The sequence below is a fragment of the Camelus dromedarius genome, chromosome 4 (genome assembly GCF_036321535.1).
Source record: "Camelus dromedarius isolate mCamDro1 chromosome 4, mCamDro1.pat, whole genome shotgun sequence".
Classification (NCBI taxonomy): Eukaryota; Metazoa; Chordata; class Mammalia; order Artiodactyla; family Camelidae; genus Camelus; species Camelus dromedarius.
In genome coordinates, this window is record NC_087439.1 from 72087853 (window position 1) to 72114549 (window position 26697).

General features: G+C 40.5%; 1 protein-coding gene across 6 annotated transcripts in view; it reads right to left on the reverse strand.

Moving 5' to 3' along the window:
• Window positions 1–26697, reverse strand: part of SPATS2L (spermatogenesis associated serine rich 2 like) — a 157222-nt gene that overhangs the window by 85223 nt on the left and 45302 nt on the right. The window contains exons 1-2 of one of the 6 annotated variants that reach the window (XM_064485119.1): window positions 7265–7524; window positions 3509–3590 (exon numbers count right to left, since the gene is read on the reverse strand). The exons of 4 other annotated variants lie outside the window; for them this stretch is intronic. The gene's annotated coding sequence lies outside the window, so the exon portion shown is untranslated. Of the gene's footprint in view, window positions 1–3508; window positions 3591–7264; window positions 7525–26697 lie in introns of those variants that run through there. One more of the 6 variants, XM_031452049.2, reaches the window with a different exon arrangement.

A 26697-nucleotide genomic window follows, 5' to 3' on the forward strand; every position in this document is an offset into this window, starting at 1 on the left:
TCCACCAAATTTTTTTTCCTGTGTGGAGGGCTGCCTCCACAGACCCCCTCTTCCAGGTGGAGTCAATGCTCTTTGCACATCAAGACTTTCTGCTGGCTGGTATATAACAGGGAGATTGTGAACCTCCAGTTATGGAAACTCGATGAAAGATTGCAGTCTAAACAGAACATAAATATGACTTGCCTTAAAGAATTAAGAGCTTAAGTGGCTAGACAGTTGAATTGGGGTCTATTAATAAAGACAAACATGAGGCTGATCTTCAGTGAGTCAAAGGTCCTTGTCGAAAGTCCACACCTTGGACTGACACTAGCCCTTCCAGAATATTCAGAAGCACACTTTGCCCTGGCATGGTGTCACAGGCTCATCGCCTTTCCTCTGACTCCCTCACCTCGATGAAAGTGAAACTGTGCTGAACTCCTATTCTCCTGGGATTCTGTTCTCTGCTATGAACTGTATCTGGACAGTCAGATCTACTTAATTTGAATCTTAATTGTTTAATTTAAATAGTTAAGGAACTTTTCCTTCTATCTGGACAGTCAGATCCATTTAATCTGAACCTTAACTGTTTAACTTAAACAGTTATGGAAATTTTCCTCCAGGAAACATATTGTCACCTCCTCCCAAATGACAGGCCCAGAGTTCAGTAACTTAAAACTCCATCCCTCATAACTGTGGACCCCCTGGGGTAACCTGAGAAGCATCTGGTGCTGTGAGTGACAGATGTGTGGGACCAACAGACCTCTTACTTCCGTCGCATCACACTTGGTCACCGTACTTGATGGTCCATCACCAATGGACCTGACTGATGCTCATAGCCTAGCATATAACTTGAAAGGCACAGCGATCTCTGACTTCTTGGAAAAGAACATGGTTTCTAATTCCCATTATCACTTAGGACTGTTCTAGGAAAAGACCAATTACTGAGGCCTAACCATTCAAATCCACACACACATGTTCCATGCATATCAAATATCAATAGAAAATGAAGATAACCAGAAATACAAGTCCTGGAGTTGTTGCAACATTTCAATAGCTTAGGTACTTTTGAAATTTTTTTCCTATAATCATACGTCAACTTTCAATAATAACATTATAAATATACATATATATATCATCTACATTTTATGAATATCCTAGAAAAAAATAAAGAGCAAGGAAACTGTTGACTGAAATTTTATTTATGAAATCTCAGATTAACGTCTCACTTCACTCTAGATATATAGTCCATAGTCAAAAACTTATTAGGAAAGATATCAATCCCAAAGAAAAGAATTTTACAATTTATCACCAATATATCATCTATACACTTCCCCAGTGTAAAATTAATAATCCATAACTTTAGTTACCACCAATCACTTCATGTGTAAAATTATATCAAATTGAACTTACTTAGGCAAAGATCTTACTTAATGTGTATTACTGCTAGTCAGAAACTCTATTACTTTGTAGATAAATATCCTCTCTGAAAAATAAACTTGTATAGTACAAATTCTGGCAAATATGTTTCAGCCTTCCTAATTAATACAATTCAGTGAAGTTTAATATATACGACAATCTGATTAACTACCAAACTGAGTTTAAAAGAGATATAAATTTATATGTATTCATATTTCTCATGCAATGGTATAAATCATAAAGAGTTAAAACAGTGTATTGAAACACCAAATTGCTTTCTGTCTTCCCAGTCTCTGTGTTTCCTCCTGTTTCATTGTGCAGGCAGTAATAAAGTTTCAGTTTTGTTTCTCTGAAACCTATTGCTGCTGTTAGACGGACTTTCCTGTTCTCAGGTATGACATCACTCTTCTTGAATGAGATTTAGAGAACCAGAGGAAATACATAAGAAAAAACTTTAAATGATGATTTTAACCACTTTCTCAAGTCATTTATACACATTTTTCCCACGCTTTATAAAAACATAAAAATAGAGAATGCCAGTTGGTATGGGAGGGGGCTGAATCCTGAAAAAAGAAACTTCCTTAGGTCATTTTCCTGCAAAGCCAGATCTGAATATGGCTAGTCTGAACCAGAATGTGCTGGGAATGTAAAATATACCCTGGATTTCAAAGGCTTGCTACAAAAAAGGAATGTAAACTGTCTCAAGATTTTTTTTATATCGATTGTGTGTTTAAATGATAATACTTGACATGTTGGGTTAAATAAAATGTAACATTAAAATTACCTTCATCCATCGCTTGTTACTTTTTTAATGTGACCACTAGAAAATTTTAAATGGCCTCTGTGGCTTACATCACACCTTCACTGGGAAGTGCTGGCCTGCAGCAGTGGCTCTCAAAGTGGGGTTCCCAGAGGCACAGCAGTAGCAGCACCTGGGCACTTGTTTGAAATGTAAATTCTCTGCCCCTCACTGAGGGAATCGATCAGAGGCTCTGGGAGTAGGGGACATTGGTCAGTGTTTTAACCCGCCCTCTGGGGCATCAGACACACACAAACTGAACTTGGAGAACCACCGCTCTAGAGTCTGCAGCCTGGGAATATTACGAAAGGGCCTTTTCCTTAATCCTCATCGCTACGCACAACAAACAGATTCTCTAGAAGCCGAGAAAGAGAAATAGGAGGACAGTTTCCTAAAAATTACCTTGTTAAGGAATGGTCTTCTCACCAACGTGTTATTAATAACAATTAGCACACTTAGGGAGCACTTCGAATGTGCCAGACCCTCTACTAAGTGCTTGATATTTATTTATTCATTTAACCGCCATACATACTCGTAGAGTAGAAATTGTGAGCATCCTCATTTCATACATGTGAAAGTGGAGGCACAGAGATTCAGGAAGTAACCCAGGTTCCCACAGCGAGTGGCAGGGCCAGGACTCAAACCCAGGCAGTCGGACTCAAGAGCCCAAAGCCATTGTTCTCATCGTACCTCAAATCCATCGTAAACAAATCATGGGGCTCAAGCTTATGAACTGCAGTCAGAGCTCTGCAAGGAGAGTAAAACCGGTTCCGGACTCTGTCCTCTCAAGCTGGCTGGCATGTGATATGGGCTTTGTATATATGCAGGACACAGACTGCAGAGCAAACCACCAAACTCGCACAGGAACGGGCGGGAATGTAACTGTTATAAAGACATGGCTGTTTTCCAGCAGTTTCTGCCCTTGGATGACAGTGTTAAAAGCTGCAGTTAGTGGGCCCTCGGCCAACAAACTGCTTCGTTGGTTCTACGACGCTGCCCGGGCACTCCAGGATCTAATGTTTAACTGCTCCCCCTTTCTAAATGAAAGTAATTGAAGTGTCCCTGGATCTGATTTTGGTGCAGCCCAGACAGTGTTATGATCACACACATCCTGAGACATTTTCTCATGGCAGCCTCAGAGAGGAAGGATCAAGCACTGATCTCGTGGGTAGGAAATGCATCATGATTGGAGAAGCAAAAAGCCTCTCAGTCAAAACACAGCATCTTACAGTCTCCCAGAGTGCAAACTCGCAACTTGTGTAAACTTCTTAAGAGATGCTTGCATTTTTACTCAGCTAGTGGTATGCTATTTACCTCTGGAAGAAGGTGCAATTTCACACATTAATTGATTTCATTCTCTGCTGCCATCAGTTTGCCCTTAGCAGAGAACAGTGTTCTGAAAGAATGGGAAACAGGGCAGGTAAGCTTTGATAGAGCATGCAGGAAAGGCGTCGGTGTGGCCACCAATAATCCTGAGTACAGGTTCTAGATTGTCAGAGCAGAGCATTAGGCCTTCAGGTCTCCAGCTGCAGAAAAAGAGGTTGGAGTTGTAGGGGAGGGAAAAATAATTTTCCCTCTGCCCTTCTGAGTTCTTAGCTGGAACCCCTGTAAATAAAAGAAGGATCAGTAAGAGAAAAACAGACGTTTATTAACATGTATACCTCACGTACATAAGGGAGATGCCCAGGAAAAAATGAAGAACTCCCCGAGGTGGCCTAGAATTCAGGATTAAATACCATGTTAACAGGGATGGGGGAAAGGATATGTTTCAGTGGTAGGGCGCATGCCTAGCATACATGAGGTTCTGGGTTCAATCCCCAGTATCCCCATTAAAAACATAAATAAATAAACCTAGCTCCCCCTTAAAAATTTTTTTAAACAAACAAAGAAAATTAAAAAAAACAAAACAAAACAGGGAAAGCAGAGGGGATGTAGGCCTCTTAGGGGAAAGTAAATGACTTTTAGGAAAGATGAATGGGTCCTTAGAAGAAAAGGTGGGAGGTATAATAGTTTGTGACAAAGTCTGTCTGAGTGTGGTGTCAACTTCTAGTGTCCCTCCTTGAAATATGCTCTCAGAGCATGGGACTTCTGTGGTCCTTTTCAGCTGTCAGGTGTTCAAGTCTGTAAGGGCCCTGGGGGTGATGGGAACACCTAGTAAATAGGGTAGCTGAAAGCTGAACATTCAGCTTAAAAAAAAAAAAAAGACATTGGTGCTGTCTCCCACAACCTAGGCTATTTCTCTGTAAAGATCACCTTTAAACTGGTCAAGGACTAACTGTCCAGCCCCCTAAGCAGTCAGGGGCATTTGCATGTCAGCTGGAGTGGGAAACAGTGTTCCCTCCATAAAACTGGGACTTTGTCTAAATGTAACATCCTATAGGTTTTCTGTTGCTTAATTTTTCATTGACTATTCTCTCTCTCCCGTTTTGTGCCCTCTTCCCTTTCACTCCTGCCTTTGCCGTTCCTTATCTGGTCTTGTAATTACTGAGGTCTCTCATTTTCCAAGTGCTTTCGCTCTTTCTTCTGTGATTTAATTCCCACAGTTTAATAACGGTTCTTGTGCAGGGCCTTGCTCCTTAGAGGAAAGTTGCTTTAATTATTAGGAATGAGGACACATAAACAATGAAACAGAGAATGGTGACTGAAATACAAATTTCATATGAAGACTTGTACCTAGAATTTTCTGTTTAATTTGAAGGGGAGGAAAAAGATCTCAAGGTTGCATTTTGATTCAAAGACACTTCAACGTACCAAATCCACTGTTATAACAACTTCACTGAAAAGCATTTAAGGGCAAATGTCAGGAAAAAAAAATTCCACATTTAAAAGCCCTGTCTCTGCCTCTTTTGAAAAGCAGGGTTAGCCTTTGGTTTAGAAATGTCACTGCCTACTAAGTTCTTTGGGGGGTGCGATGGAGAAAGAAAATTGAATGTTTTCTTTAAACAGGTCATTAACAGTCAATACTTATTTGAAAAAACCTGCTTCCAGAGGCAGATAAAAGCTTCCAATCACTTAGGCTATCACTTGAGCACATCTAGGGCAAGATGTGCTGATGCAAGTTTCAGACCTTTATGAGAGAACGTCTTCTAGTCAACAGCCTCGAGTGCTTGTGTAGGAGGCGGTCACCCGGATTGGACGCCCGTGTACACGCTGCACATACAGAGCTGGCCAAGAGCACAAAGCACACTTTATGGCCGGCCCGGTTTTGCATTTTCCATTTTAGTACCGGCAAGTGCGTATGAATGAAGATTAACCATTTTTGCATAAAGTGTCGAACCACCTCCCCACTGCAGCAGAATGCAAATGGGAGCAAAAGAGCAAAGGACAGCAAAAATAAACGCGGCAGATCTCGGGCCACACCAGCACAGGGGGAGGGCGCCCGGCAGCCTTTATTAGCATTCATCTGCGGTCTGATTTTTTCTATTTAATTTGAAATTATTTCATTTCATAGGTCTCTGACGGCTCGAGAATATAAATAGATGCCTTTTTCTAAAAGTGACCCGATGCTGGCTCCTGGAAGGCTCTGCTTCTGATTACTGGGCTTTCAAGCAAACATGTGTTTCCATAGAGATGTGGGTGACCTGGGCCTGGTGCAAGTACCCACTTGTATCAGCAATTCAATTATGCTCAGTTCTTTTAAGATGCGATGATGTCAGCTCCAGTCTTTAAAACAGGCCCATCCTCAGAGATGCCTCGGGAAAGGTGAAGTGGCTGGCGGCGGGTGAGGCTGAGAAGAATACATTCCACTTTCTCCAAGCACAATAGGCACTCTCCCTGCACATCACACTGGCTTGCCCGCCATCCCCGACTGCCTGCTGAGCAAATCCCAAACCCCAGAGCAGTTTAGACAAAAGGCCGAGCACCGCTCTCCTTCACACCGCTGAGCATCAAAGGACCTCACACAAAGTCCTCGAATGCTGAAAAGGAAATAACACGCCTTCCCTTTCTTTCTTTCCTTTTCCTCAGCTCTTCAATCAGCAAAGGCAATTCCTATACAAAAGGCAACATTTCTTCTCAGGATTGACAAAGGTTTGCTGAACATCTACAATGTGCCAGGCGCTACGGGGAATGCTGACAATGGTGACAAAATAACACTTATTGAGCTCTAACTGTATACCCAGCACTTCCCATGTATGAATTCATTTTAATTTTCATAAAGACCCTCTGGAGTATGTTAGCCGTCATTTTATAGAAAAAGAAATGTCAACACAGAGGTGCGCCACTGACTCCAATCATATTGCTAATAAGTGCCAGAGCTGAGATCTGGACTTGGAGTTCCTGATCCCTGGGCTCCGGCCCCCGGGGGGGCCTAAATCATCGGATGGAAACAGATATGTAAGCAAAAACACAGAAAGGAGGAGGTGAGGAAGAAAATCAGTGTGTGGACTCAGGAAATTAGACGTGGACTTGACCTGGCTCAAGGCTCTGGGCAGAGCGACACCCCTCACCCCAGAGATCAGGCACAGCAGACGGTTAGAGGCAGGCTCAGAGTTAGAGGGGATGGGCTGGAAGTGGGGCTGTAGTCTTTTTTAAAGTTCTTACAGCAACTTTTAAAAGAAAACACTGATATTCATCTCCAAAGAAAACATGCATTGTGGTTCTGCACTACAGCTCTGGACTGGCAGAGAGAAATCCCAATGAAACCTGGCAAACAAAAGCTCTGCGTTCGTAGCCAACTCTGGGGAATCTGGCTTATTTGTCATGGAATAAACACCTGGTAAAGGAAGCCACCATCTCTCTAGAGCATATTCTGGTCTCAAAAACCTCTGTTTCAAGAAACTCATAGTATTCCTGGTTCATTAAGTCAGAACTCTCCTAGTAAACATTTAGTGGTTTTCTCAAAGTAGCAGAGAAAGTCAGGTCCCTCCTACTTCCTTGAAACATCCGTCAGTGGCACTGGCTGTTAAAACAGTGTATGATACACTAACTTACACGCACTGGCATTTGGTGGGAAAGAAATACTAGGGAACTGAGGCAGAGCCCAGACATCCAGCAGAAGAGAACCAGCCCCTCTTGTGCCTCCTCCCCCACCCATTACTACTGTTCCCAAGCCTTGCCAACTCGACTCACTTTTTTAGGTTTCCTGGTGTTCCAAATCAGGACTTCTAGATCATGGCTTGACTGCCTTTCTCAAAAGGCACATAAGACCTGTCTCTGGCCACCCTGGCCCTGGCCGCCTTTATCAACTTGCTTTCCCTGCGTCCACTTAAATCATCTCAACAGTGACACAGGTGGAGTCAGAAACCCGGGTACGTAGCAGGATCAGGGTGTGGCTGAGTAACCAGCAGCGGGCTGGTGGCCACAGCCCACCTGAGGCACCGAGGGACTCACCTTCTGAGAAACTGCTTGTTTCCTTTTTGTAAAACTGCTCTGTGCTTTTGCCTTCCGGCCCCTGGTAAGCAAATGCCCAGTTCCTCATTCTTCTTCTCGTCTTCGGAAGGCATAGCTCTAAGACCGAACTTGCCACCTTTACACAGACTGTCCCAGAGGCTAAGAGACTACAGGCTGGGACTGCAGTCATCATTCCAAAGGTCAGTTTTTGAGAATGGAAGTCAGCTAAGGGCTTCTAATCTTTCAGTGACACCAGTCCAGCAGATCAGTCAATTAGCAAACATTCCGAGCACTGCACCCTGAGGCATTCTCTCTCCCCACCCCATTCTAAAACCTGTTCCTGGCTCTAGACCTCACTGGAGGCATCTGCTGGCTAACTGTACACTAAATTAATAATGCATTACTGTTTCCAGGGGTTTACGTTTTATTAGGGGTCATGCTCTCAGCCAAAGGAATGAAGTTCTCATGGTGAATTTTACCAGTGAAAAGCTAGTGTAAGGAGCATGGGGGTGGGGAGAACTATTGCGGAGCAGGATGGAGAAGGCTTTCTGAAGCCTGTCAGGCCCGTACCACCTACAGGCAAGTTAGTCCTATTATATGTTTGTTTGCTGGTTTGATTTAGAAAAGACAGAAAGAGAGAAAGAGAAAAAAGAGAGAAAGAGAAAAAAGAGAGAAAGAAGGAAAGAGAGGAGAGAAGGAGAGAGAGAAAGAGAAAGAGAGAAAAAGAGAAAGAGAGAAAGAGAGAAAGAGAGAGAAAGAAAGAAAGAAAGAAAGAAAGAAAGAAAGAAAGAAAGAAAGAAAGAAAGAAAGAAAGAAAGACAGACTAACGCATGAATTCAACATGTTCTTAGAAAGGCACGACTTTCTCTTTCAGGTCAGGCCTCTCTTGGTCCCCACCATCAGAGCTCATCTTCCTAACCACCCACGGGCAAAGTCAGGCATGAAGCTCCTATAGCCAGCCCTGGGGCAGAGGCATCTGTGTTAATCACTGTGCCTGTCACCAACCACGTATCCTGGGCCCCTAAATGATCACCAAGAGGAAACACTGTCCATTTCCTGCTATTCAGATGCTTCCTTATCTTCTTAAGATAGAAAATAGGTAATTACAATTTACCAGGTTTGAATCTCAACTCTGCCTCTCACTGGCTTTGGGATTTGAGCAAGTTACTTGACCTCTCTATGCCTTCATTACTTCATCAGTAAACTGAGAATAATTATAGTAACTACCTCATGGGGTAGTCATGAGAATGAAATGTGTTCATATTTGTAAAGTGATTAAAACAGTGCTTGGCACACATTACATGTTATCAAATAAATGTAAATAGATAAATAATCTCATTGGATTCCTCCATAGCCCATGTGGTCGCTTCCCCCCGACCCTCACCCCCTACCCAACCCATCCTCATTTTGCAGGTGAGAAACTAAACCTTAAGAGGTTACAGTCATGCATCTAGCCAGCGAAACACAAATTTCGGACCACAAACTGCCCTCATCGGGATACACCCATCCCTCATCATGGACAGTGCCACCTGATGGGAGGCCTAGGCCACTTCCAGGCCTGGGTGGGTGGCAGCCCATTGCTAAGGCCTGCCTGCAGCATTGCTGAGAGACGTAGACTCCCAGGGCTCTGTGTCCACTGGGTCATTTATTTATCATGCTCTTAAAATTTCAGCACAAGCAGAAGTAAATCCAAGACGGTAGTATCTCTTCCTTGTAGAACGGTTCAGAAACCCACGCCAGGTCATAGTTTCCTGCCTTGGGCTATCAGATATGGCCAGTGTGCTACAGACCGAATTCATACCTAAAGTACTTGTCTTTAGAAGACAAGAAGCAGTTACAACACGGAAGAGCAAAGTTCAAATAAAGTCTTAGAGCTAATAACAGAACAGCCTAAAAATGACTAAATCTCCTTTCATACATGCTGATTTCAGGTAACTGTATCAAGATAGATAAAAGAGAGAATTAATATGATTATAATGCCCTTGGATTTATTCTAATGCAATCACAAATAGTAAAACTCATTTTGACCATTTTATGATATGCTCAAAACTCTAGAGGTCATATTCACTGTCTTAGCGAATTTTATTTCAATGTCTAACTATAACAAAAATAGAAATTTGTCACCTGAAATATATGCTGTTTTGGGAAAACTGACAAATACTTTAAAAGTGCTTCAAATATATATGAGATATTCCTTCCCTTTACAAAGCTTGTCACTGATAAATTCCACTTCACCTTTCTCTTTTCCAAAGTACCTAGCAGAGTACCTGTGACATTTTAAATGTTCAATAAAGACTTGTGGAAAAAGAGGAATAAATGTCCTCTCATTTTATTTTTCCTTTCTTGGTTGCAACAAGTCTTTAATAATTTATTCCCCAGTTTTTACAGTCTAGTACTGGGTTATCACTTTATTTTTTTAATGATAAAAATAGCTACTGTATATATTTTTTCCATTCTTTTTAAAGATTTTTTTAATTGAAGTAGAGTCAGTTTACAATGTTGTGAGGGTTATGACTTTAAATGCCACCGTTAAAACCAGCATTGTCAAATGCTGTTCTAGCCACATCACTTTACACACCTTCCAATCCACTCTCTCTCCTCCTCCCCCCATGTCTCCAACCCAGCAGTGTTTTAGTCATTCTCAGTCCAGGTCTAATCCTGAGCACGGAAGCCCTCCACATCTTCCCATATTGAACCCCATGGATCTCATCTCCTTAACCAAGTAACTCCCCCAACATCTCCTACTTATTTTATTTCTTAACTCAGAGCCTTGTATTCGGGATAACCAGGTCACTAGACTAGCTCCCTGGTTCCCTTCCATCAAAGCCTATACTCTGTCCAAAAGAGAAAGACTGAAAATTTATCTTTTCTGTGGAATGAGAAAAAAAAAAAGTGGTTTCCAACACAATATTAAACACACTTAACCACTAACCTCACCATTACATACTCCACCTATAGATATGGATTTTTATTGTTGCTGCCACACTTATGCACGCCATGGGTTCTGTGTAAACCTTCTCATGACCTGCCTGCTTACCCCTCGAGTTCACAGCAATCAAAGGCCTGAAAGCAAACACCTTGCTCTGAGCCCCAGCCTGCCCTATGGCTCAACTCACACCGGGGGAAGTTCGGAAAGTACCCAACACTTGTATGATGGTCTGTAAGCCATCGCAATATGTAGTTTAATCTCTTCCAAATCATTTTTCTAAAGATTGAATGAATCAAAACTAGTTTTTGTACAGTAGTTCAAATATTGTACAGGCTTCTCAAATAAATATAATACCATATATTATTTCCCTTTGGAAGACTTTGTTAGTCATCCAATCTACTTTAAAGCAATTTTGAGGTGTAAATGTATTAGGTTTTGATACTTGCCTGATGAAAAAATCCCTCTCGTATAGCCTTGACCCCGTTTATACCCATTCTCGGCAGACTGATAGAGACAAGCAATGAGGGTTGTCTGGTTTTTCACTAATGCTAAAAATTTCATTATCCAGCTGCAGAACACGTCCTCTGAGTGTACTCCCCATGGGTGGACAGGGCATGTGGAGGGGCATCCACGTGTGTGTCCCTGTGAGATATAAGACTCAATGTCTATTCTTGAGGGCTGTATATTGTGGGACATGGGGGATGTCAGAGCCAAGAGAAATAAGAATCTTAAATCATTCTGAAATGACTACAACCATGTTTATAAAAAGGGCTACTAGATGGGTGAGATGGCTTTAGTTTAGGTGGGTTTAATCACAGAGGGCTACTGAAGGGAGACACTCTCTTGCACTGCTCTGAGGCAGTACTGGCAATGAAAGGGAATGGCATTTCAGGTAAGAGAAAGAGAAAAACTGAAACCTCTCTGGTGGAAATAAGTAAGTCACATGTGAGGCCAGAAAGAAAACCCACCTGCATAGTTCGCAGAAGTCAATCAACAAATATTTGTGGAAATAGGAGTCCACTATCTGTCTTGGCTAGATACAATGTGTTTAGTTAATTGTACCACTGTGTAATTTTAAGGTTGGCTCTTGAAGCGAGATAAGAATAGCAGGCAGTAAGTAATTAGATGACATCAGAAGGCAGTATGTGAAAAGGTGTTATATGGTGTGGTTTCAGTTATACGCTTGTCCTGTTCATGATGCAGCAAAGAGATAATATCCTTGTTTCACTTTCCTTTCAGCAAATGGGAGAATTCCTTCTCAACCCTACCCCATCCCAATTCCCCATTGCCCCCACTGTCAGTTTTGGTTACAAGGTTCTGAAACCAGACCCTATTTTCTCTGTTATTCTTGAAATACTGAATCAAAAACTGGATCTTTTTTTTTTTTAAAAAATCCTTTCAACTTGATTCTTTGTCCTTATAGTTTTGCAAAAACATAAGCTCTAATCTGACTAATGTTAAAGGCCCTCAAACAAATAAAAGCTATGAAGCTGAGTTTCACTTACCTCTAGGAAAGAAACTCATAAATTACACTGAAGATTTCATTAGGCTTTGGTTTTTATCTGGGAGATGACCAACAGCTAATATTATGTAATTTACCGAACTCAGTCTTGAAAAAGAGATAACCAGACACTAAAAAGACATTCTTGTTGTTTTACTAAATGCTTCTTTTAAAAATGAGGAAGTCTTACAGAGGAAAAATGTCTTTGAAAATTACTCTACTTAAAAAAAAATCTATTTCTCAATGGGCTACCAGCCAGACTTAACTTGGTTTCATTTTTCATTTCAAGCTTTCAAACAATATCTGACTAGGCAGAATGAGACCACTCTAGACACCTCATGGAAACATGGGGTAAGGACTGAGGAAACACCACAAAGACAACCTAATGGTCACAGTTTTAGTTTAGTTTTTAAAAAATCCTGAAGCTACTCTGCATGATGGGAAAAAATACATTTAGCTATGACAAAGCATTCCCCTTCTTTAAACCTCTGAATAATCAGTCTGTTGCTTTACAAACACTTCTCATATCTGATAACACTGCCATGCCTTTAGCAAGAACTATCCTTTACTGAGCACATTCTCTCATTCAGTCATTCACTCATTCATTCAGTATTCATTTAACGCACACTTCTGAGTAATTCCTCTGTGCCAGGCACTGGCCTACGTGCTGGGGGTAAAACAGTGAACAAAACAAACCCCCCTCAGGCACCACACTGGATGATTTCATCTCTTTACGTCTATTTCACTCACAATGCTCTTGCAAGGTAGGTATTATTATTGCCATTTTCTAGATGAGGAAACTAGGCATGCAGATGCTAAGGCCAAGGTCCCAGAGCCAGTCAACAGCCAGGCGGGGACTCATCCTCTGGGACTGACTCCCAAGCTTGTGCTTATTCCACTAGTCTGCTGCCATTGTTTTGGCTCAATGCAAATAAATGGAATTGTTTAAAAATTGTTTAGTGGATTCATTCCAATTGAGAAACCTTCGTATTCCCAAGAATTAGAATCAAAATGTAAAGCTGGCTTGGTTAAAAAAAAATAGTCAAAATGAGGTAGAAAATGATCAATGGGAAGAAGAAAAATGTTTTAAAATTTTGCTCTAAGATTGTGTTCTGTTGACAATCACACTATACACTGGTCATAATGAGACTATATATTAAATGAAACTCTCACGACTTCCTCATTTGATCTACTAGTAAGTCCCATCTTCCCAATCTTTATTTTTGCAGTTGAGTTTTTTGGAACTTAAGTGTATAAGCTTACAGTTGGCTCAAATTAATGTTGTCTTTATTCATTTGGCCAATTTTTCCAGTCTGTCAGAGTTTTGTTTTGTTTTTGTTTTTGGATACCAAATCTACCACTCTACACTTTAGCTGTACTTTAGTCATTCATTTAGCTCACTTTGTCATTCACAAATTGATGGATATCATTTGTGTAACTTCAGCCATTAAGTAAACAATCTGGGCTTGAATCTCAGCTCTGCTACCTAAGAATTGTGTGATCTTGAGGAAGTTACTTCAGTCCTCTGTGCTGCACTTTACTCATCTGTAAAGTGGAGATAAAAATATCAACTGCATAGGGCTGTTGGAAGGATTAAATAAAGAACACGTAAGAGTAATAGAACAGTGTTTGACATCTAAGAGTTCAATAGGTGCCTCTTTATTTTTATTATTTTCATCAGATTAATCATCATTCAAATCACTGATAGAGATCTAGAGAAAAACACAAGCAGGTGTCTACAGATCACCCTCTGCGATCAAAGGGACCCATTCTTTAGCACTTTCTGGGTTTGGTTATGCAAACGTAGTTGTGAATCCACTTGACTATTCTGTTATTCAGTTCATGTTTCTCCACTAAATCCGTAATAGGATCTTGAGATATTGTGAAAACTGCCTTGATGAAATCCACATACACCACAACTTGTCTTCATCTTGCATTCTAGATACTCTACAGAACAGGAAAATCATTTAGTCCTGCTTGACTTCTTATTGGCGCCTAATGATTATCTCTTTCTTTTCTGAGTGTGCTCAAAAACTTCGGAATATATTTTAGAATTTTGCTGGGACTTTATGTTTTCTCTTTTTGTTACTCTCTAGGCTTTTGGGGATTTCTCCATTCGCTGAAATGCCTCCAAGATGGCTGGCTGGAGTAGGACACTCAGAGCATGAGGGTTCTCAGGCCTGTGGATACAATCTGAGCCAGGAGACCCCCATCCACGCCAAACAGCTAAGGAGCTAATATTGTGCCGCTGTGGGCCTCAATTCCCTCTAATTTGCATTTTGTTCCTCTCTACCAGATGGGAAATCATGATCCTTGATTAAAAGGCAAAATTAAGAAGAGATAAATAAATAGTTCTTTGTTTTTCTTATTAGAGGTCCTACTCTTTCTTGTTCTTTTTTCTACAGAAATAAAATTCTACAATAAAAAATACAATAGAAATAGTATTCCAGTCTTGACAGAAATTATGACTATGTGCTTAGCAAAAATGGGCACAATACTGGACATTACACACATTCCAGTTTTCTCTGTCTGGCTTATTCTGTCACCTTCATTTTCTGTAGAATTGTTCCTTGCCAGCTTTTTATGTCTCTTTTGTTGTTTTTAGAATTTTTTACATACTTCAGCTCACTCTGGACTCTAGGCTTCCTGACACTATTCTAATGGGATTATCTTTCTCTTTGGTATTTGTTCTTCGTTATTTGCCTCTCCTTGCATTCTTCTTTAAATTTTTTTTATATTTTGAGTTAATTTGCACATGCCCTTGGCAGCCACAGCCATTTCTTTTCCTCATTTTTTAGAACTCTCAAAACTCTCATTCTAATCGTTCAAAAAATTATGGACTTGGGATGTATCTGAGGGTGTGTACCTTATCTTTGATAATTTAGAAAAATATTCATAATTATGCATCAGAATTTTGTCATTGTTTATTGCTTAATTCATTATACATATATAGTGAATTGTGGGCATGTGTGTATATATAATTTATTAGACATGAGCTATGTGCCAGGGACCGTCCTATTTGCCAGGTTACAATGATAAATATGATAAATGCTGCTTTGCTGTCTTGAAAGTTAAAGCTTCAGTAATAGTAAGAGTAAGTAGAGATGAGTGCTAGGGAATTATGATCCAACCTGATACTGGATTTGAGAAGGGAGTTTTGAGGAGCTTTTGGAAGCACACAGAAAGGGCCCTAATCTGAATTTAAGTGTTGGGTATCTCATTTCTTTAGTCATCTTTTTTAGAGTCTCAGGCCATGGAATCACATCTACTTCTCTATTTGAAATTTCTCTCCTAAAATCTGCAGTATGTAATCATCTGCTCCTTAGTTATCACAAAAGCTAAGATAACATCACGGCCACAATCTTCCGAGTGCACATGGCAGACACCCAGTAAATACTTGCTGAATAAATAGATACACCTCCCTTCCACTTCTGTTTCACCAACCAATCCCTTCTTGGTGAAAATTTGATCCAAAAATAGACGTTTCTTTCATTTCCTTTACCTTCCTAGAGATGAAAATGTCAGTTAGGTATACTGGTATCTGAGAAGTGCTTTCATTTAAACACGAAGACTTCTAGCAAGTGCCAGAATAGCTTAAGGCCCTCCTCACTCCTGCTAAACACCTTTGTGTCACTTCTGTATGCTAGGTCAGAAGTAAATTAGACCGATGCTTCATATAGTTGGGTGGTCTAAGTTCATGTATTCACTCAAAACTATTTACTGAGGGCCTAGTATGTGCAAAGAACTGTTCTGGGCGTTGTATTTTTTTCTTCCACCTTTTAACTTCGCCAAGTGTGTGTCCTCTCTTAGGTCTTTGGATACTTCACACCTCTGCCTCCCCTAGAACGTCTGGATTCCTGCTCCGTGGGAACAACTCATTTTCCTTCTGTTTCTTCTCTGTCAAAAATTCTGCCATTGACCAGACTTTTCTTAACTGCAGATTAGATCAAGAGTCTCTCAATCTTCTAATAATGAAAACCTTTCTTATTTTCCTATAGTGCTATTTGAAATATCAAATTAAGTATGGTAATTTAGAAAATCAGAGCTATGAGACAAAGTACTTCGTTGTTTAGAAACTACATCCCTTACCATCCATCATTAAGAATCATTGACCTTAATGATGGAAATAATTCACATTTTAAAATAATACAGCCAAATTTATAATCAGGTGATCACCAACTTGATGAGTAACTTTCATGATTTGAACTTTAATTTACTTATCTATATACCCCATATTTAGCTTAAGAATTAGGAATTCACTATCAACACTAGGACATGTAAAAATGAGCATTACTTTCTTAATGTCTTTAATCTACTTTTGGCAAAGCAGTTTAAGTAGTCTATGATCAAATGCAAAAGCTGTCCTCAAAATAAACCTCTACAATTTATTTTCCAAATGAAATAAAGATATACACTTATTTTCTTGAAAAGTATAGATTTTCATCAGGGTTTCTGTACCAAGTATTTGAGTCATTAAGTCATTTTCATTGGTTGTGATTTGAGCTCAGAGTAACTTGTCAGTAGAGAAACAACAAATCCGTTTGTCTCTGGTGTTTTCCTGATGTGCTGCTAACAGACCGTGCTCTGTCCACACAAGGTCATGGCCACCTGACCTGCAAGTGGGCTTTGCTGAGTCAGGAGGTCAGAGATCATCATGGATTGCCAAATAAGCTACAATACATAAAAGTAATGGAGAGAGAGGGGAAAAAACCCTAATGATAATTAGCCTATAAGCTAAGCCAAAAACAGTTTTGTCCAAAGATGAAAGAAATACTACAACAGGCAAGAAAACTTTCAGTTAAGAACAGAGAATACAATTCATTTGTAGTGAGTTTACTTAGAATACTGATGATACTGCTGTTTTAACCCATCAGGAATATCATTTCAATAATATTGAGCAAGGCTTTGTAATAAGGTTAGGAAGTAATTTTCGAAAAAAATTTCAGTCTATTTTCAAGTCTTGAGTTAGTTACAATTACCATGAAACACAGAGCAAATTTTAGGAAAAATTAATTGCACCAATAGAAACTCTTAGTAAACTATTACTTCAGATTATTACAAATAATATATTACTGAAATATCTAAACATATTTAATTTAGTAGCAAGAAGTACTTGAGACATGGAAAGATTCTGATTCCTATGATAATAAGCATTAGGAATGTAGAAGGAAGCAACTTTCAAAATGTATAAACTCAGATTCAGTCTTGCAGTTTGACACAGAGTCCCTCATCAGGGATAACCTAGTGGACAGCATGTGTGAGCTGCTGTAATGGTTTACATTTGACCTTCATACTCTTGCTGCTGGCATGTTAGTAGCTCTCTTTTTCCCTTTTATTTTTGTACCAAATATTCCACATTGCTAATATATGGTATTACCTCCTTTACCAAATCAAGTCCATGAATAATCGCCAAAATTTGCAGATTTTTTTCTTATTTGATACTGCTGTTTTCATATAATGGTTTATTAGCTTCACTTGAAATTCTTATTCCAGCAGAAGATTTCATTAAGTCCCTCGAGGTAAAAAAAAGATGGACATAAGAACAAAAATGTGAACATAAACAGAATTTATCATTTTCTCAGGATTGAAAGGCTCTTTTTGGATGTGCCTATCAGTATAATTGAAGAGAGTATCTTGCAGAAAATAAACCCTTAAGGACAGAAATATTAGCACAAGAACAGGTATGAATCTACTGACCTCTAATGTATATAAGTGGATGAAGTGAAACAATTAATCTCTGTTTAAGAAATGAATTCCATGGCAATGCTCCCAACTCATCATTTGTAAGATACAACTGTTGATTTACGGTTTCTGGATGGCTAATGAATTGCAGTAGAATCCCAGTATGTTCATGTTTGGAAAGAATTTCATATCATCTCAATGAAATTTCTCTTTTCTTAAATGAGGAAGTGGAGGCCCTAAGCATTTAAGGAACTTGTCAAGAGGCACACACTAGAAAATGGCAAGGCCAAGATTTCAACATAGGTCTTCTATTCTCTATCCATTCAAGAAAATTCTATTGAGCACTTCCTGTAAATTTAGGCTTGTGCCAAGTACTAGCTGGAAGAGTAACAGTGAATGAAATATGGACCCTGGCCTCAGAGAACTTTGACTCTGGTGAGGGTTACCAGACAAGTAAACAGGAGACAAGTCAACACCAGTTATCACAGAGGAAGTACAAGGTTTTATTAGAGCACTTTGACTTGGGTATGGGGGGTGGGGGCAAACAACTGAGATAAAGGGGATCAAGGGAAGCTTCAAGATGGATGTTAGATCTAAGCTGGGCCCTGAATTAACCAGATGAACGGGGTCCTGTGAAGAGGAAAGAAAGGGGAAGAATATGATCTTAGCAGAGGGACCAGAGCACAACAGAGCCCAGATGCAAAAGAGATTCAGGGCTGACCGGGGTGTTCAGTACCCCTAGAACTGAATAAAGAGAGGAGAGAGATGACTTTAAAGAGAGAAAGGCCTGTAACTTAAGTAATGGAGGCTCAGCTTTATCCCGAGGGGAGCAAGGAGTCCCTGAAAGGTCACAAGCAAGGGAGGAAATGGCCGGATGACTATTTCAGGAAGAACTCAGGGGCAGTGGGGGGATTGGACTGGCGTGAAAGGCAAGAGAAATATGTGAGCCCTTAATTTTGGAAAGGGGATGTCCTAGTCCTTAGAAAGAAAGAAATGCCCTAATTATAAAGACATAGCTTTCTGGTTGATCCACAATCCACAGAAAAACTGTGTTAGCCTGAGCACATCACTGTAGAGTCTGAGCATCTCTGAGCTCACAGTAAAAGTCCAACACATGGACCTTGAGACTGAAAACTAGGCTTTGAAACATGGCCTCAATGGAAAGGTCCAGTCTAGGCAACCAGCAGGCAGCAGCGCCCCCCGCCCTCCAGTCATATTGCTGTCCCAGCCAAACCAGCTGCCACCCTCCTTGAGCCCCCAGGTCCTTAGCCAGAAATGCGGTCATGATATTGATTTATCTGCTTCATAGTGATATTGTGAGGATACTCCCCCTTCCTCAGCAGGAAGTGAAAGTAATAATATCTATTTTACAGTGATGCTGTGAGGATTGGATAACATATATAAACACACGTAGTTTTAGCACTGAGGTAGTAGGAACACAATTCTGTTGGTTTCTTTTCCTGTGATAATGCAAAAGCTGTTCTCGGAACTGACTCAACAAAGAGGGAGACAAACAAACGTGTGGCCTTCACTTCATTCACACCAGGCTCAACCCAACCGACTTAATGAAGCAAGTCAGTGAATGTTACATTGTGAAAATCCCTATTTCCAGTGGGATTTTCTTGGTTACTAAAAAAACAAACAAACAAACAAACAAACAAAAACCCCCCCAAAAAACATGAAAACACACACACACACACACACACACACACACACACACACTTTCCTTTAGTTAAAAAAAGAAACAATGCATCCAAATTCATGTTTCGCGGCCTGTCAGGCTCTAACTTGGAGTGCCTCCCCGGAACGGCAGCCCACTTGGGGCTCCCTGTCCCTCACCCCTTCTCCCCTCCCTGCTCCCGCTGAGCATTTCCCTCCCCGACCTCTCACGGACCCCAGCAAGGCTTCAGACATTTCTTCAGACAGGGCAGAAGAGGGGAAGAGAATAGGGAGGAGGGGAGAATTGCTTTGAGGGAAGACCTAAGAGTTGGGGACACCTGGAAGGTACTGAAAGGAGCATCCTGCAACTGAAATACAAAATCAATACATGATGAATCTGAGGAGAAACCCACAAAGTCCCCTTAAAGTGACAGGACCAGTTTAAGGCCTGTTGTCACCGGTATAATCAGAGAAAGAGTCTATCAGCAACCAAACATGGGACAGTACACTCAGGACGCAAGCCTTGCCCACCAGAGCACCGGCAAGGCCAGGGTGTGTCAGTGTTCCCTATGCCAAGAACTGCTCACAGGTTATTTTATTAACTGCTTACAACTAACCTGTGACATAGATCATTCTGTTCTATTCTCATTGAACAGAAGGGGAAACCAAGTGTATTCATTTTCTATGGCAGCTGGAACAGATCAGCACCAACTCAGTGGCTTCACACAACACGCATTTATGACCTTACAGCTCTGCAGCTCCAGAGGAAGATCTGTTTCCTTGCCTTTTCCAGAATCTGGAGTCTCTCCACATTCCACAGCCCGTGTCCTCTCCCTCCATCTTCAAAGCCAGCATGGTAGCATCTCCCTGACTATTCCATCGTCACATCTCCCTCACATTCTGACTTTAGCCAGAATATCTGATTTTCTTTCATTCCCCAAGAACCAATTTTCACCCCATGAGCGAAATAGAGGCCCTGTTGAGAATGCACTACCTGTACAAACAGGAATAATAATAATAATACTGAAGTGGAACCTATTGTTTATCTTCCAGCCAAAGCCCCCCATATCCCTTCCTCTGCTGTGTAGCCACCATGCAGTTTGGGTGGGACTGAGTCAAGGCTTAAGCTTCGATCACAGAAATTGGCACAGGGAAGGTATACACTGAGCCCTCAACAAATAAGTATTTTTATTACTGTATTATTATTTCCACAATAGGCAACAGAAATGTCAGGATTTGTATAAAATAATCAAATAAATTATCAGCTGAGAAACACATTTTAAATGCAATTTTTAACATCCCCGGTACACGTAAATTAATCCAATACCTAGGTAGAGCTATATATTTATCTTTTGTTCCCGGTTAAAATAATGGATGTCCCTGATCTAATTCCATCTGGGTTTTTATTACTTTTCACAATAACAAAAGCCAGGAACAAAATCAGATTTTGCTTCTAGCAGTTTAAATAGATAAAAATCAGTGTGACTGTCAAAATCCAGGTTGGTCTTGTCAGGTTGAGACGAAAACCAGGGTTATGTCTGAAAAAGATAAATGTGGACACTAACAGGAAAAAGTGCCTGGCTAATCAAGTAAACAAATATGACATGCAAATCCCAGATGGAGCATGTACAGCACCGTAATCCGCAAAGTGTCTTCTCATTGTTTTCCTACAACATTCTTAAAGTAATGCAGATTTTACCATGGGGTGGTGGCAGTCCCACAATTTTTTAAACTTAAAATTTTCATTTACTAGCATTTTTAAAGTTTTATTTCTGTCATTACAGGACTTAAATCTATGTTACTGCCCCTTTCAGAGAAGTGTAGCAATACTTCAGACTAACAGGATGATCTGGATTAAGGGGCTCCTGCAGCCTGAAATCACAGTAATGGTGCAATGTGTGGTCTTGGTTTTATATTGAACCTATTTAGTCTGGAAACTTCACCTAGAAATCTATTTTAATTCAGTTGTACAGTAGTAAAAGGCATTTCTGGAATTAAGCTTCAATTTCTTTTCCAGGAGCAGGAGAGGTATACCTTATTTATTGAACCCCAGGCCTGGGATCCACGAGGTTGCAAAGCCAAGTTTATCCAGGAGTCTGGGCATCTACTGCAGAGCAAGGCTCTCTTCTTCTTTACATCCTTAGGTATTTTCTAAGCTTCTTACAAGTTCCCTAGCTGAAGTCACGGTCAAACATGTTTCTCCAGGCTAGTTCTATCAGGCCAGAGGCAGAGCTGGCTGCTGTCCCCCACATCCATCCTCCTCTTCCTCTCATAATAGAACTTTGAGGTCCTACTTGGGAACACGATCATCCAGCTCAAGGCCAGTTTCCAGCCTCCCCTGCAGCTCAGTGTATCCGTGCAGCTCAGTTCTAGACAATGGATGCAAATGGAAGGGACACGCACAACTTCTTGGCTGGGCTCTTAAAAAGAAGGGTTGTGCCTTCCACTTCCTCTTGTCCCCTTCTTGCTGGCTGTAGTTTACGAGATCTTGAAATGAAAGCCATAAGGAGAGGCCGGCAGTGCAGCAATATAACAACACTGGCCCCTGTCACTCTGGAGGCTTCCCATCAGTCTGTCCACTTAAGACTTTTCATAAGGGAGAAATCAACTTTTAAGTTTTTAAATCACTGTTGTTTGCCGTTTATCACAGCAGTCAGGTTGGAACCCTAACTAATATTTAATCAAAAAATTTTCTGCACTGACCTTCCTGAAATTTCCAGCATTCATATTTTTGGATTAAGAAGGCTTCTGTATCCTAAAGACATATGTGTAAATGTCCCAACACCCCAAAGAAGTCAGAATGGACAGGTAAAGAACTGGTTCTAAATTAGCGCTGTGGACTTCTTAAGTGTAGGAAGGATCAAATATTTCTTTTTATTCATTCATTTATTTTTTATTGAAGTATAGTTGATTGTTTCAGCTGTACAGCAAAGTGATTCAGTTTGTATATATATTATTCTTTTTCAGATTCTTTTCCACTATAGGTTATTTCAAGATACTGAATATAGTTCCCTGTGCTATACAGTAGGTTTTTGCTATTTATCTATTTTACATATAGTAGTGTGTATCTGTTAATCCCAACTTCCCAATTTATCCCTCTCCTTCTTTTCCCCTTTGGTGACCAGAAGTTTGTTTTCTATGTCTGTGAGTCTATTTGTTTTGTAAATAAGTTCATTTGTATCACTTTTTTAGATTCCACATACATGTGATATCATATATTTGTCTTTCTCTGTCTTACTTCGTATGATAATCTCTAGGTCCATCCATGTTGCTGCAAATGGCATTGGTTCATTCTTTTTTAAGGCTGAGTAATACTCCATTGTGTATATATACCACATCTTCCTTATCCATTCATCTGTTGATGGGTAAGTTAGCATTGTGTTTTTAAAGCTGAATACTTGAGATAAATACATGGAAGCACAAAGAAAATATCATACAATTCTCTTATTTAGTTTCCAGAACTAAAGTGGGATACAGAAAACTAGAGAGAATACAGAGATACCACAGAGACGAATCAAGGTAAACAAAAATAGACGTCTGATTGGATTGGCTTATTCAGTTGTAAATCTAGTGGTCAACTGACTATCACTGCATCAGACAAAGGATGGTGATAAATTGTCCCTTTCGCTATGGAAAGGAAACCACTTTAAACTGAAGCAAGAAAGCCATGATAGTTTCCAGAAAAGCATTCTGTGAGCCTATGGTTAATCATTTTAGTTATTGAGGGCAGTTGTGAAATCTGTTTCTGTGTAGATATTTAAAAACTGGATGGATTTTAATCTTGCAGACTGTCAGGTTAGAGTTCTGCCCAATGAGGGCAGGCAGGAAGGAGTGAGGATGGACTAGATGACCTCAACAAGGTCCCTCAGCCAGGGACAAGGTGTGCTTCTAATGCATCGCTCTCTTTCTCTCTCCAGAATGAAACGAAATTGTTTTCTGCTTACGAGCAATGAGAAGCAATAAAGCTTTTGTTTCTCTTTGCTTTGTTTTTCATGACCACATGCCTTGACCTATGTCTTCCCTCCCATAATGTACCAGGGACTACAAGATTTAATAGTTCCAGTTTGTGTGTGTGGCATGGGGGCCGAGGACATGTGCATGGTGGGGAATGAATGCAGGGAGCTGGGAAAGGAGCTATACAATGTATCCAGATGAGACTGACAACCACATCATCCTTTTCAAAGACACACACACACAGCTCTGTTCTACATAATGCATTCTGGGGCAGGGCTATATAACAGCAGATCTGAGACCTTCAAGTACACAATAATTTCAAACCCAGTCAACAGGTTTTATGTGTTGTGTTTGTTCTTTTGGTCAAAGAGACAAGTCCTCTTTTTTAGGAAGATACATATGAAACAACAGAAACTCTTACTTATTGGGAGGTGATAAAAGCTGAAGCAACAGTGGTGTTTTTATGAGGAGGGACCCCCACAGCTGACCTCTCTCTTCCTGCTACCTCCTTTTCATTCCCCCCTCAGAAGGAGTGGCCTATCTCACAGGCACATTTCAAAGAATAAACCAAGCACGCCCAACCTCCCCCTCCCCCTCTCCCCTCAGTTGGCATTCTCCTGCTTTCTCACCTGCTCTGGGTCACAGGAAGCTTTGGGTGCTGGCCTCTGGCTAGGGGAGGAGGGAGGTAAAAAAGGGGCTGTAATTGTCCACCCACTTTGCCAGACCCCAGGGATGAAATATTAGCAAACCATCCTGGCCCTGATCTAAAGCCACATTTTTCAGTGAGTTTTTTTTATCAGAAATAAAGCTGACATTTTGATCTGGCCTGAGTTCCCTCTCTCACACTGCCTGGCACACTGTAGGGGATGAGTAAACAATTTCTGAATGAGAGAATGAATGGAACCAGGTGGGCCAGCTCGCTGACCTCCTAAAACCCCAATGAAATTGCTCTGCATTTGACGCTTTATAAATTTTTTTGATCATTCACTCTATTAGTAAAATGGACTCCCAACATATGCATATTATTTATTTGTAAATGTTACACATGTATCTTTGTACTAAACATACTTTAAAAACTCTAAAATAGAAATTTTTAGAGATACAAAAAAATGTAAATATAAGTTCCAACAGATTCCTCCTGTACCCTGGGGTGATTTTGAGCACTCCACTCCCTCTGGTCTAGACTTTAAGTACTTAGAAGTTCAGAGGAGAAGGATGTGGAGGTCTGGAGTGGTTCAGACAGACTCAGGCAGTACAGTACAACCCTTTTCACACAGCCTTGTACTCTTCACCATGCGCTATAAGGTGACTTTCAATTTAATGGCAGGTGCTCAGTAAGTATGTGTTGAATTGAATTGGAAGGAGATGGTGAGTGAGTGTTTATTGAGCTAGGAGGAAAAAGGAAGGGGTATTCCAAACGAGATTTATCTTGGAATACCTTATTCCGAGAATGGATATCACAGAAATGGGATAGAGGCTGGCCTTCATTAGATGTTGTAGAATAGCAGGAAATAAAGTTGGTTATTGGATGAGAGAGAGAAGAGAGAAGGCAGCAGGTTTCCCTGGGCCATGAAATCTAGGCAGAGATGATCTGGATCTACTGCACTGTGGAACAAAACAGGAAAGCACTGAACGATTTTGAACATCATCAGGAAATCAATGTTTTAGGACGACTACACTGGGACTAGGATGCACACAGAATGGAATAATGTTTGGATTTGGTTAGAGCAGCTCTGAAGAGTCTAGAATGAGACCAAGAGAGTCTGACTAGAGTGATGAAGGTAATAATGGAGAAGAAAGTATGAAACAAAAAGTTAATTAGAAGGAGTATGATTCAGCCTTGGTCACCAATGAGATATGGAGGAGGAAAGAGAAGAAACCAAATAAGCCTAGAGATGATCCCACCATTTGTAAAATGAACAACCTCAATTGATTTCTTGACATTTTCCTCTGTCCTGATTTGCTACGGTAAGTATGGTGAGTTGATGTTTCTTTGCTCCTATTTAGAAGGTTGGGACTTGCCCGACAACCTCAAAGTAAAATTGTTAACCATAGAACATGAACTGAATCTTCATGAGTCCAAGGTACCAAGTTTGCTGGGAGATACAATTTAGAAATGGCGCTCTGCTTGAAAAGAAAGGAAACATCATGTTTGTGGGCATGCAGTTGACAACTGCTGGTTTTCTGCACTCAGGTGAACAAGCTAGTCAACCACAAGACTAGTAATAAGTCCATGATGTGAACTCCAAAGTATTGTGAACCATGGAATTTACTTCTGGGGTAATTTAGACCACTGAACAGTAAAAACACAGGGGCAAGGAGTAGGTCATAACAATGCTGGAAGAGAAAGAAATCCAAGCATTTTTATCAAAAAGCTGTAATTCTGTCGACAGGTTATATGATGTGCCTATGTCTGTGCAGCACACTTTTTGAAACCTGTGTGCTATATCACTCAACGACTTATTCTGAAAACGGTCTCCTAAGATGGTAAGAAAAGACAAAAAATTACATAAAGCTCACTTTCCAAATAGAATTCTGCAGAAAATACAGCTGCCATCTGGCCTTCTGGCTAACTTCACTTCTTTCCTTTAAGGCAGATATTTTTTAATCCAGACCACACAGTTCGTCGAGTTGGTTCATGAAAATTTCAGAACGTGAATCTGTAGCAGGAATGTTTGGCAAGTGACAGGACATTAGCTGCCTGACAAGAGGGCAGTTTCCTTGTTGCAGTGGTTAAGCAAATCTCTCCTGGGCTCTGTGAGCTTGGGTGCCTTCAGCTATGAAGCCAAACCGATTATCCTTGTCATCTCTCAAAGATGATGTCTGCAATGCACTCTAAGACAGGTACTGCTCCTGTGCATATACTGATGCTCTAAAACTAACCACAAAGACTTTAAAACCCAGAGCCAGTTCACGGTTAACGTGAGGATGATCTACTCGAATGTAAATGGATCCAAACCAAGTCACTGTACTTGCCATGTCATGCGAAATAGGAATAAAGTTTCCCAATTCTCATTATATAAAATACAACCTGTGCTTCAAAATGCATCCAGGGTGTATTAAAGTATGGAAAAAGTAGTTTGGTCTGGGTTGGCTTTTGAAATCTTGTTTAAACTAAGACAAGAGGTATTTCATTTAAAAAAAATCACATCAGTTACACAGTTGTTTTTTTCCCCTTTCCAGGTTTATCAAAACGCAGAAATTGCTGGCCTCTGTAACCGCCTACCTGTCTCCAAAGAAAGTAAGAGGGTGAACCGAGTCAAAAGCCTGCAAGTTCCTGCCATGTTCAGACAGGGAGAAGTCTTTCCAACACACTCTGGGTTTGGCTTCATTTTTTAGTAGTCTCACTTAAGCAGCAACACTAAAGACGGCAGCAGAGCCCGAAACATAATCCTGTCGATACTGCCGATGAAAACGCCATCAGGAACAGTGGTGACCCATCCCAGT